This window comes from Amblyomma americanum, unplaced genomic scaffold (genome assembly GCF_052857255.1).
Source record: "Amblyomma americanum isolate KBUSLIRL-KWMA unplaced genomic scaffold, ASM5285725v1 scaffold_29, whole genome shotgun sequence".
NCBI classification, from domain to species: Eukaryota; Metazoa; Arthropoda; class Arachnida; order Ixodida; family Ixodidae; genus Amblyomma; species Amblyomma americanum.
The window spans coordinates 199,553-211,487 of NW_027526501.1; positions in this window are offsets into that span (position 1 = coordinate 199,553).

Sequence of the window (11,935 nt, forward strand, 5' to 3'; positions counted from 1 at the left end):
ACGATACAAGCTGTTTTAGACCGAAAGGAGCTAGATCTAATCACATCGGCTTTGCAAGTGTCCATGTGATACGCGTCAAAACTTTTTCTATTAACTGCGCGAAAAGCATGTATTCGTGCTTAATAGAACGAAACAAGCTGTTTTGGACCGAAACGAGCTAAATCTGAACACATCGGTTTTACAAGTGACCGTTTGATACGCGTCAAAACTTTTTCTCTCATAACTGCGCGAAAAGCATGTATTCGTGCTTAATACAACGAAACAAGCTGTTTTAGACCAAAATGATCTAGATATGAACACATCGGTTTTACACCCCGCAGGGGGGCGCCTGCAGCTTGCAGGCGTCGCGACGGTGAGTGGCGACACCGCGGGTTCCCGAGCATCCGCAGGGACATCCCCGCAAGGGGATGATGGTGAACTGTGCATCACCACGGACCCGAGCACCCGCGCCTCGCCGTGCGTGGCATCGCCGTGTCCGGGGAAAAGGGGATCCTGGTGGTTGAGCCGATGCCGAGCGTTTGGACCCTTAAGGCCCCTTGGAGGAGGCAACACACCACTTTGGCCCCAGCTTCCTGCAGACGGCACCTCCGGCCTGACCCGACCGGGGGGAATCGGCAGTCGCCTTTTCCTATCCTCCTCTCCATCTTTCACTTTCCTATCTCTGTCTCAAAACTCTTCTATATCCTACTCACTTCTTGGTTTTTCCTGTTTTCCTGGCGGCGAGGGTTAACCTTGTGTGACCAACTACCCTGAGCTGAGTCATATTTGGTTATAGTTAAGGTGTACAGCTGGCGTGGGCAGGACTTGCTTTCAAGTTCCTGTCCCGTCCCCTTGTTGGACTCCATGGTGGGTGGCTGGCACCATGACTGAAAAACTTCATTTTTTATGGCTCCCCCTTTCAAAACCTGATCGCTCTCTCAAGAGAGGGCGGAACGAAGCAGCTGATTTTTTCTCAAAAAAGAGACAAACATTTTCAAAGTTCCACGTAATCCACAGTGAAAGTGACAGAATACAGGCAAGAATAATATCCCCATTCCTTGTGTCAAAATGCTTAACCGATACCTTGGGCACTGGCTACAAGGTCTCAAAAATGTCCAGCGGTGACTTACTTCTTGAGCTGCGCGGCAGCATCCAGTGTTCAAAACTCTCCAACATTGCGTCTATAGGGGACATCTCTGTCTCTGTAACCCCCCACCGATCTCTAAACACAGTCCGAGGTGTAATCTCGGAATCAGACTTTATTCATATCACAGAAGCTGAAATGCTGGAAGGGCTTACAGACCAGAATGTAATCGATGTTCACCGAATCAAGATCCGCAGGGATAACAAAGAAATAGATACCAAACACATGGTCCACACATTTAATACCAGTACCTTGCCCGAAACGATCGAAGTTGGATACTTGAAAGTCAACGTCAGACATTATATACCCAATCCCCGCCGATGTTTCAACTGTCAAAAGTTTGGCCACGGCTCACAAAGTTGCCGCGGCCGCAAAACCTGCGCGAAATGCGCTTCGAAAGACCAGCATTCTGAAGAATGTGACGCAGCACTGCGCTGCGCAAACTGCGAAGGAGACCATGCAGCGTACTCCAGGGCATGTCCGTCCTGGAAAAAAGAAAAGGAAATAATTACCATAAAGACAAAAGAAAACATTTCATTCAAAGAAGCAAGGAGGCATTTTGCGCTTACGAACACCTTCTCTTTCACAGCAAAACCCAACTTCGCTGATGTGGTGCGCGGGGGCGTAGCACCACACAGCTCTACGGCACCTGCCGAGGCTGCTTTCACAGAGCCAGTGGCAGGGCCATCCACGCCCCAGGCAGGGACAGCGAAGGCTGCTCTGCCACCCTCAAAGCAGGGAGCGCCGGTCCATGGGTCGGCATCCCGCAGGACCTCCCCCCGTCGGGAGAGGCCTGAAACTAACACAACCGCGGGCCCACCGCGGTTCTCCAGCACCTCGGTTGAGGTGATGGATACAGCACCCACTCCGCCTCCACTACAGAGGCGGAACAGCTCTCTTGAGCGGAAAAAAGACAGGCCCCTCATAACGGGCCCACCTCATAAGTAAATCTCCTTTTATTTTCACTCAAAAAACATAAGCATGGCTTTTTTAATTCAATGGAATTGCAGAGGACTTATGCGGAATTATAGTGACGTAACACATATTTTAGGGTCAATTTTACCCATAGTTTTATGTCTTCAGGAGACCAACATGTACATATCCTGAAACATTATCAAACTTCTAGACGCGATCGCGAGCAGGCAAATCGACTTTCAGGAGGCGTCGCAATTGTCGTCCAAAGCGGCGTCCCTGCTCGAGAAATCAAGCTCAATACAAAACTTGAGGCGGTTGCAGTCAGCATCGTCAGTTATAAAACACTAACAATCTGTTCCGTATACATTCCTCCACATTTTACACTAACAGTCCATGATCTAGAAGAATTGATAGATGAACTTCCAGAGCCATATCTAGTAGTTGGGGATTTTAACGCTCACTCCCCTTTTTGGGGAAGCGAGCGCTGCGACTCTAGGGGGCAAACAATAGAAGATTTTATCCTCTCAAATAACATCTGTCTTTTAAATACAGGAAAAGCAACTTATTGTTGCCCAAGCTCGGCAAAAATGAGCTTTCTCGATTTAGCTTTCGCATCACCATCGCTTTTTACCGATTTTAAATGGGATGTTTTAAATGACCCTCTGGGAAGTGATCACCTTCCTATTATCATCAGCCTCTCATCGTCTACTGCAGTCATCCCCACAAGACCACGGCGCTGGAAACTTCACCTCGCCGACTGGTCACTTTTTACAGCAAGTGCCACACTAGAAAAAGAATTTTGTGAAGATCTCAGCATAGACGAAATTAATGGAAAATTTACTACATGCATAATATCGGCCGCTACACTAGCCATACCACAAACAACAGGACTCGTACACAAAAAACATAAAGTATGGTGGACACCAGAATGCACATTGGCAAAAAAACTACAAAATAAAGCTTGGGGCTCTCTGCGTCGGTATCCCACAGCGGAGAACTTGATAGCCTTTAAGAGGGCCAAGGCCAGAGCGCGATTCGTTCGGAGAAACGCCGAGAAATCCTCGTGGCAGAAATATGTGTCCTCTATAAACAGTTCAATAACCTCAAAAAAAATGTGGGAAAAAGTTCGAAGATTCAGTAGTGACCATACCCCTTTCACACTTCCTCTATTGACTACACCCGGGACACAAACATCATTAGAAGAACAGGCCAACATACTAGGTGAGCATTTTGCTGAAGTTTCCAGTTCGTCCAATTACACAAACACGTTCCAGAAGCACAAAGCAATAGCAGAAAAACAAAAACTTCCATTTGCAGCAGGTATGAACGAGGACTACAATCAACCCATCACACTCCAGGAATTGATTAAGGCATTATCTTCTGGTAAAAAGACAGCAACAGGCCCAGATAATGTGCATTACGCTATGCTTGCCCATCTCTCTGAGGCTGCCGTGCAGGCATTGTTGAACTTCTTTAACAAAATATGGATGACTGGCAGAATACCTGAGGAGTGGAAGGAAGCAATAATAGTACCTTTTCTGAAACCCGGAAAACAACCAACAAGTCCTAACAATTACAGACCGATAGCCCTCACCAGCTGCATCGCTAAATCTTTGGAAAGCATAGTAAACATTAGACTGACCTTCACACTTGAATCTCGTCGAATCTTAGATTTACATCAATGTGGATTTAAGAAAGCATGCTCGACCACTGATCACCTTGTCCGCCTAGAAAACACCATCCGAGAGGCGTTCATCCACAAACAGCACTGTATCGGTGTCTTCTTCGATTTGGAGAAGGCATATGATACCGCGTGGAAGTTCGGCATCCTCCATGACCTAGCAGATCTAGGGATCCGCGGCAGGATGCTGAACTGCTTGAACGACTTCCTGACTAACCGCACATTCAGAGTCCGTCTGGGAGCAACTCTATCAACGACATTCACCCAAGAGAATGGCGTACCCCAGGGATGCATTTTAAGTACGACACTCTTTATAGTAAAAATGAATTCTTTGGCCAAAGTAATACCTAAGTCCGTAATGTATTCAGTTTATGTAGATGACATACAGATAGCATACACTTCATCCAACATACTGTCCTGCGAGAGACAAATACAAATCACACTAAATAAACTGGCTGCTTGGGCAGAGAAAAATGGATTCAAGTTCTCCCCTAAGAAAACAATAGCTGTTTTATTCTCATTACGACGAGGCCTACAGGTCGATCCCAATCTCTGCTTGAATCAAACCACACTGCCAGTCAAACAGGAACATAAATTTCTAGGCGTCACTTTTGACAAGAAACTTACATTTCTGTCACACATTAATAACCTGAAAAAGAAAGCATCCCAAGCCCTCAATGTATAAAAGGTACTCTCGCGAAAACGGTGGGGGTCCGATAGAGCATGCCTATTGCAAATATATCGCTCTTTGGTGCGCTCCAAGCTGGACTACGGGTGTGTGGTATATGGTTCGGCAAGAGCATCCTACTTGAAACGACTGGACCCTGTTCATAATCTTGGTTTGCGCCTATCAACTGGAGCTTATAGAACATCCCCGGTAAAGAGTCTTTACGTTGAAGCTAATGAGCCCACACTAGAGGATAGAACAGTCACACTAACATGCACGTACATCCTAAAAACCCGTTCTCTCCCTAAACATCTCTGCTATCCCATTGTTACCAAGTGCCCATCTAGGAGATTATTCAATAATAAACCACATTTTATCAGGCCACTAATAATGCGCTTTGAAGATAAATGTGAAGACTTAGCAGGGCTGGACGCCCTACCTAATATTGCACAAAGACATGAATATCTACCACCATGGTACAGCCTTCCTTCAGTGTGTGACTTCACATTGACACACGTAAACAAAGAGAAAATACCACACGAGCACATACTGCAAGAGTTCTTTGCATTACAAGAAAAATATGACACTTACACCGAATTTTATACTGATGGCTCAAAAACAGAAAGTCATGTCGGAAGTGCAGTAATTCAAGGAACAAATGAAAAAATGATACGATTGCCACAGTATGCATCGGTATTTACTGCAGAGTGTTATGCCATCTTTGTAGCTGTAGAACAAATAGTAAAACAAAACATAAAAAATAGCATCATTTACACCGATTCACTCAGTATGCTAAAAGCGCTGCATTCTACAAACGCTGCTGAACCCATAATAGGAAAAATCATACATAACATAGTTAAAATTACAAAGCAAAAACATAACATTATATTCTGCTGGGTCCCTAGCCATGTTGGAATTTTAGGTAATGAGAGAGCAGATGCTTGCGCAGCACAAGCTAGAATTGGCCATATAAAACAAGTTAACATACCACAGAGGGATTTTTCTAAATTATTGCACAGTAAACTCAGGAATAAGTGGCAGATTGCATGGGACGAACAAACAAACAACAAACTACATTCTATTAAACCTGTTTTGGGAGAATGGAGATCATGTACACATCAGGAGCGTTTCATAGAAGTTATTTTGTGTCGACTACGCATTGGACACACACACCTTACTCACAACTTCTTACTGACAAAAAAAGGCAAACCTCTCTGCGAAATGTGTGGCGATGAACTCACGGTAAACCACATTTTAATTGTATGCAAGAAACTGGAACAACTGAGGAAAAAATATTTCACAACACTGTACAATGAATACATCCCACTACACCCCATGTTACTTTTAGGAGATCAAGCACTGGTTGATACTTTTTCTCTCATAACTGCGCGAAAAGCGTGTATTCGTACTTAAAACAACGAGACAAGCTGTTTTAGACCGAAAGGAGCTAGATGTAATCATATCGGCTTTGCAAGTGTCCATGTGATACGCGTCAAAAGTTTTTCTATTAACTGCGCGAAAAGCATGTATTCGTGCTTAATACAACGAAACAAACACAAGTCGTTTTATACCAAAACGAGCTAGATATGAACCCGTCGGTTTTAGAAGTGACCGTGCGATACGCGTCAAAACTTTTCTCATAACTGCGAAAAGCATGCATTCGTGCTTAATACAACGAAACAAGCTGTTTTACACCGAAAAGAGCTAAATCTGAACACATTGGTATACGTGTCCCTGTGGTACGCGTCAAAACTTTTTCTCTTAAAACTGCGCGCAAAGCATGTATTCGTGCTTAATACAACAGAACACGCTGTTTTAGACCGAAATGAGCTAGATATGAACACCGGTTTTACAAGTGTCCGTGTGATACGCGTCAAAACTTTTTCTCTCATAACTGCGCGAAAAGCATGTATTTTTGCTTAAAACAACGAAACAAGCTGTTTTAGACCGAAGCGAGTTAAATCTGAACACATCGGTTTTACAAGTGTCCATGTGATACGGGTCAAAACGTTTTGTCTCATAACTGCGCGAAAAGTATGTATTCGTGCTTAATACAACGAAACAAGCTGTTTTAAACCAAAACGAGCTAGATCTTAACACATCGGTTTTACAAGTGTCCGTGTGATACGCGTCAAAACTTTTCCTGTCATAACTGCGCGAAAAGCATGTATTCATGCTTAATACAAAGAGACAAGCTGTTTTAGACCGCAACGAGCTAGATCTAAACACATCGGTTTTGCGAGTCCGAGGGATACGCGTCAAAACTTTTTCTCTCGTAGCTGCGCGAAAAGCATGTATTCGTGATTAAAACAACGAAACAAGCTATTTTAGACCGAAACAAGTTAAATCTGAACATCGGTTTACAAGTTTCAGTGTGGTACGCGTCAAAACGTTTTCTCATAACTGCGCGAAAAGCATGTATTCGTTCTTAATACAACGAAACAATCTGTTTTAGACCGATACGAGCTAAATCTGGACACATCGGTTTTACATGTGTCCATGCGATACGCGCCAAAACTTTTTCTCATAACTGCGCGAAAAGCATGTATTCGTGCTTAATAGAACGAAACAAGCTGTTTTAGACCGAAACGAGCTAAATCTGAACACATCGGTTTTACAAGTGTCCATGTGATACGCGTCACAACTTTTTCTCATAACTGCGCGAAAATCATGTATTGGTGCTTAATACAATGAAACAAGCTGTTTTACACCAAACGAGCTAGATATGAACACATCGGATATACAAGTGACCGTGTGATACGCGTCAAAACTTGTTCTCTCATAACTGCACGAAAAGCATATATTCGTGCTTAATACAACGAAACAAGCTGTTTAGACCAAAAGGATCTAGATATGAACACATCGGTTTTACAAGTGTCCCTGTGATACGCGTCAAAACTTTTTGTCTTATAACTGCGCGAAAAGCATGTATTCGTGCTTAAAACAACGAAACAAGCTGTTTTAGACCGAAACGAGCTAAATCTGAACACATCGGTTTTACAAGTGTCCATGTGATACGCGTCACAACTTTTTCTCATAACTGCGCGAAAATCATGTATTCGTGCTTAATACAATGAAACAAGCTGTTTTACACCAAAACGAGCTAGATATGAACACATCGGATTTACAAGTGTCCATGTGATACTCGTCATAACTTTTTCTCTTATAACTGCGCGAAAATCATGTATTCGTGCCTAAAACAACGGAACAAGCTGTTTTAGACGAAACGAGTTTAATCTGAACACATCGGTTTTACAAGTGTCCATGCGATACGCGTCAAAACTTTTTGTCTGATAACAGCGCGAAAAGCATGTATTCGCGCTTAATACAACGAAACAAGCTGTTTTAGACCGAAACGAGCTAAATCTGAACACATCGGTTTTACAAGTGTCCCTGTGATACGCGTCAAAACGTTTTCTCTCATAACTGCGTGGAAACGATGTATTCGTGATTAAAACAAAGAAACAAGCTGTTTTAGACCGAAACGAGCTAAATCTGAACATCGGTTTTCAAGTGTCAGTGTGATACGCGTCAAAACGTTTTCTCATAACTGCGCGAAAAGCATGTATTCGTGCTTAATACAACGAAACAAGCTGTTTTAGACGGAAACGAGCTAAATGTGAACACATCGGTTTTACAAGCGTCCGTGTGATACGCGTCAATGTTTTTCTCTCATAACTGCGCGAAAAGCATGTATTCGTGCTTAATACAACGAGACAAGCTGTTTTAGATCGAAACGAGCTAGATCTAAACAGATCGGTTTTGCGAGTCCGAGTGATACGCGTCAAAACTTTTTCTCTCATAACTGCGCGAAAAGCATGTATTCGTGATTTAAACAACGAAAAAGCTGTTTTAGACCAAAACAAGCTAAATCTGAGCATCGCTTTACAAGTGTCAGTGTGATACGCGTCAAAACGTTTTCTCATAACTGCGCGAAAAGCATGTATTCGTGCTTAATAGAACGAAACAAGCTGTTTTAGACCGAAAACGAGCTAAATCTGAACACAACGGTTTTACAAGTGTCCGTGTGATACGCGTCAATATTTTTTCTCTCATAACTGCGCGAAACGCATGTATTCGTGCCTAAAACAGCGAAACAAGCTGTTTTAGACCGAAACGAGTTAAATCTGAACACATCGGTTATACGTGTCCCTGTGATACGCGTCAAAACTTTTTCTCTTAAAACTGCGCGCAAAGCATGTATTCGTGCTTATTAATACAACAAAACAAGCTGTTTTAACCGAAGTGAGCTAGATATGAACAACGGTTTTACAAGTGTCCGTGTGACACGCGTCAAAACTTTTTCTCTCATAGCTGCGAGAAAAGCATGTATTCTTGCTTAAAACAACGAAACAAGCTGTTTTAGACCGAAGCGAGGTTAATCTGAACACATCGGTTTTACAAGTGTCCATGTGATACGCGTCAAAACTTTTTGTCTCATAAATGCGCGAAAAGCAAGTATTCGTGCTTAATACAACGAAACAAGCTGTTTTAGACCAAAAGGATCTAGATATGAACATATCGGTTTTACAAGTGTCCCTGCGACACGCGTCAAAACTTTTTCTCTTATAACTGCGCGAAAAGCATGTATTCGTGCTTAATACAACGAAACAATCTGTTTTAGACCAAAACGAAATAGATCTGAACACATCGGTTTGACAAGTGTCCGTGTGATACGCGTCAAAACTTTTTCTCTCATAACTGCGCGAAAAGCGTGTATTCGTACTTAAAACAACGAGACAAGCTGTTTTAGACCGAAAGGAGCTAGATCTAATCATATCGGCTTTGCAAGTGTCCATGTGATACGCGTCAAAACTTTTTCTATTAACTGCGCGAAAAGCATGTATTCGTGCTTAATACAACGAAACAAACACAAGCTGTTTTATACCAAAACGAGCTAGATATGAACACGTCGGTTTTACAAGTGACCGTGCGATACGCGTCAAAACTTTTCTCATAACTGCGAAAAGCATGTATTCGTGCTTAATACAACGAAACAAGCTGTTTTACACCGAAAAGAGCTAAATCTGAACACATTGGTATACGTGTCCCTGTGGTACGCGTCAAAACTTTTTCTCTTAAAACTGCGCGCAAAGCATGTATTCGTGCTTAATACAACAAAACACGCTGTTTTAGACCGAAATGAGCTAGATATGAACACCGGTTTTACAAGTGTCCGTGTGATACGCGTCAAAACTTTTTTTCTCATAACTGCGCGAAAAGCATGTATTTTTGCTTAAAACAACGAAACAAGCTGTTTTAGACCGAAGCGAGTTAAATCTGAACTTATCGGTTTTACAAGTGTCCATGTGATACGCGTCAAAACTTTTCCTGTCATAACTGCGCGAAAAGCATGTATTCATGCTTAATACAAAGAGACAAGGTGTTTTAGTCCGCAACGAGCTAGATCTAAACACATCGGTTTTGCGAGTCCGAGGGATACGCGTCAAAACTTTTTCTCTCGTAGCTGCGCGAAAAGCATGTATTCGTGCTTAATAGAACGAAACAAGCTGTTTTAGACCGAAACGAGCTAAATCTGAACACATCGGTTTTACAAGTGTCCATGTGATACGCGTCACAACTTTTTCTCATAACTGCGCGAAAATAATGTATTCGTGCTTAATACAATGAAACAAGCTGTTTTACACCAAAACGAGCTAGATATGAACACATCGGATTTACAAGTGACCGTGTGATACGCGTCAAAACTTTTTGTCTTATAACTCCGCGAAAAGCATGTATTCGTGCCTAAAACAACGAAACAAGCTGTTTTAGACCGAAACGAGCTAAATCTAAACACATCGGTTTTGCAAGTCTCCATGTGATAAGCGTCAAAACTTTTTGTCTTATAACTGCGCGAAAAGCATGTATTCGTGCTTAAAACAACGAAACAAGCTGTTTTAGACCGAAACGAGCTAAATTTAAACACATCGGTTTTGCAAGTCTCCATGTGATAAGCGTCAAAACTTTTTCTGTCAAAACTTCGCGAAGTTTGAAGTTGAAGTTTATTATAATTCTGACAATACAAGATTGTCATGGCGCCGGAGCAAAAGGCGAGACTATACCCGCCTTACTAGGACCCTGGGGCCACGAGCACAGCAGACAACAGTGCTAAAAAAAATGTATACATATATACACATAATACACACATATACATACTTATATATACATTACACACAATTATACATACATTAAGTCAATGCAACTTAATAGGTATAAATAATGCAAATGAAGAAATAAAGACACAGAAAGGCCAAAATTCAGTTGTTGGAAAAATATAGTTTTGATTTCTTTTTGAATATTGAAATGGTTGAGGAATCTTGCATGATATCAAATAAAGCATGCTCACTATTAAGTAAATTATGAATCTGCCACTGTAAAGCTGATTGCCATAGTTTGTTCTAGTTTTAACCTTAATAAAGTTTCAAGCTCTTAAGGTGTAGTTAGTTGTGGTATTAGTATATATAGAAAAAAGTTATCACGATTACTTATGAATTCTAAAAACGCTTTTTCGGATAACTTTTGTTTATATAGATTAGTGACACTCAAAATATTGTCCTCGTGAAAGTACTCCGAGGTATGTTCGTACATCGAGAGGTTATGAATAATACGAAGACACTTTTTCTGCATTCGGAACAGTTTCCAAGTTAGCGCTAGAAGTGACGCCCCAGATAAGTAGACAATTGTGTAATCTAGAATGAATAGTAGAAAAGTATAACTGATGTTTAAGTTTTAACGGCAACACCGTGCGATGCTTATTGAGCATACCAATTAATTGTGCTATGCTACGTTTAATGTGACTTACGTGATGCGTCCACCGTAGATTTTCTTGGAAGAATACACCCAAGAACTTGTACTGGGAAACCCTTTCAAGTGGTTGAGATTGAAATATTAAAGAAGATGCGAAATTAACTGGCTTATTAATTGGAGTAAAAACAATATACTTTGTTTTTTAACATTTAGGCTCAACTGATTACCCGATAACATGCTGAAAGGGGAATCTAACCAGTTGTTAATAAGCGGAATTAGAGTAGAGTTGTTATCAGAGGAGAAAAAAAACGTTTGTATCATCGGCATATAACAAAATTTCGGGTGTTTCTGGTATTGCCACGGTATCATTGATATAAAGCAGGAAAATCGTTGGACCTATAATAGAACCCTGCGGAACGCCGTACCTAATGTCTGCTAAATCTGATTTTATGTTTATTTCCACAAATTGGGAGCGGTGTGATAGATAGCTACGCAATAAATCTAAAGCAATGCCTCTAGCTCCATAAAAGGGTAATTTGGAAAAAAAGTATGTCATGTTTAATTGAATCAAATGCTTCATTAAAGTCTAAAAATAAGCCTATTATGTATTGTTGGTTTTCTATATTGGCAACAATTTTATCACGTATTTCAAGTAACGCAGATTCAGTGGATTTACCCCTTTGAAAACCATACTGATTCGGGGATATAAGGTTATGTTTTTGCATCTGTCCTGTTATTCTGGAATTTATGGCTTTTTCAATAATTTTAGAAAAAACTGGAAGTATGGATATCGCCCGGT